This window comes from Oryzias melastigma, linkage group LG24 (assembly GCF_002922805.2).
Source record: "Oryzias melastigma strain HK-1 linkage group LG24, ASM292280v2, whole genome shotgun sequence".
Lineage (NCBI taxonomy): Eukaryota > Metazoa > Chordata > Actinopteri > Beloniformes > Adrianichthyidae > Oryzias > Oryzias melastigma.
In genome coordinates, this window is record NC_050535.1 from 440012 (window position 1) to 441977 (window position 1966).

General features: G+C 39.0%; 1 long non-coding RNA gene across 6 annotated transcripts in view; it reads right to left on the reverse strand.

Annotated features, from left to right (window-relative positions):
- LOC112157932 overlaps positions 1-1966 on the reverse strand; it is a 14924-nt gene that overhangs the window by 4473 nt on the left and 8485 nt on the right. The window lies entirely within an intron of this gene.

A 1966-nucleotide genomic window follows, 5' to 3' on the forward strand; every position in this document is an offset into this window, starting at 1 on the left:
AAGAGACAATAAAGTTTTAGAGTTTCCTTTGTTTGTGTGGAAGAGTTTGGAGAAATAGTTTGTTTTTGTGAGGGTGACTAAGTCCAGTGTGGATCCGTAGATCTGTCCTCTTATCTTCTTTTTATGCTTTCTGACACGAGTTCTAGGGTTCACATGCTAGAACCAGATTTTAACTGTTTGAAAGGAAGTTTTGGTTGTAATAAAGACACAAACATATTTATCTGTATTTTTACTAGTTTGTTGGTAAACATTTGAACTCGTTTTTTGAATGTTTATTATCTTTTTTTAAACCAATGTGGGATTAAAGCTTTACCATACTTTCATTTTGGTCACTTTGATTTTATTTTGTAAAATAGAATCCAAACTTTTGCTCAATAAAACCGAACAAGAAAACCATCAAAAGTTTTTGTTCTAAAGATCAACTTCATCCATCAAACTGTAAACATCTGAGCAGAAACTTGATTATTTTAGAACATCTTTGAGTTTTGAACGGATTTCCATAAAGTGATGAAATCCCAGTTTAGTCAGAGAAAGAGCTCCCTCTAGTGGTGGAAACCTGAAAGGACCAAGCAACATTTTAACCTAAAATTAAAATGAAAACCTTTAAATGTTAATATTTTATATGTTATGTCTATGATTTTAACTGAGCATAAATTCATAAATTTAGTGGATTTATAAGAAAAGTTGGTGAAAAAGTGAAAAAAAAACAATCTCAGGCAGAATAAACTTCAAACTTCTATGAGTTTTTAACTTTTGATAATAAAATGCTTAAAGGTGAATTTAATCAGTTTTATAGTTTAAAAGTTCATTTTATCATGTCGTATTATGACTTATTTTTTTGTAATTTTTGACATTTTTTTGGAAGATAAACTGGATAACTGCGACAGACTGGAGACCTGTCCAGGGTGTACCCCGCCTTCGCCCTTCAGTAGCCGGGATTGGCTCCGGCACCCCCGCGACCCCGAAAGGGAAGAAGCGGTCTGGGAGATGAATGAATGTATGAATTAATAAACTGGATAAATCTTTAAATTTCATCCACCAAAAATCTCCCAGATTGTCCTGTTTTCTGACTCTGTGGATACATAAACTTCACGGCTCTTTTGAAAGATTGACATGTCAGTCGACCAATCAGAGGTCAGCAGTGATGGGCGGGTAGCAACAGTGGCTCTGGATCGGTCCGGTTCTGATGTGAGTCGCTCTGGACTCTTCTGTCAGAGAACAGGGGGGGGGGTCACGGCGCTGCTGACCTTTGACCTGGACGTGGCGTCTTCTGAGGTGAGTCAGATCGTTTGGACTCTGCTTCGTTGGCTACACCTGGCTCAGGTGAGACGAGTGGAGAGTCGCTTCATCACTTTGACTTTAGTCTGATCTGAAGTTAACTGGACTCGTTAGGATTTGGGTTTATTCTGGTTCTGGTTCTGTAGTTTGAAGTGTTTTCACAGGTTGTGCATCATTGCATAGGCCACACCTCCCTACCACAATCATCCAAGTTTGGTTGACCTTTGACCTCAGGAAGAGGCTGCCATCTTGAAATTAAAAAAAACCTTTAGCCCCTTATTCAAATTTAGACTCCAACTTATCACCTCCTAACTCCTCGAGCATCACTGGGAGAAAATGTTGTCATTTACTTTTCCAAAATGTTAGCGGCGTTAGCGGCGTAAGCTAGCAAAGAGCTGTTCCCTTGTTGCTCACACATTTTTTTACCGAAACATTTCAAACATTTGATACATGAATCGTTGGCTCAAGCTGATCGAAACGGTATGACACATGATATGAGCATGTTATGAATGTGGGCGTGGCTAACTACAAACCTCTGTTGCTAAGGAAATCCAAAAATTTACTTCTGCCGATTCTTCTATAAGTGACGTTGATCTGCTCGCTAACTCCAGACGACCAAAGAATAAAATGGTTGCTATGGTGATAAGTCAACAGAAAAGCCGCCTCCTCCTCCTCCTCCTCCTCCTCC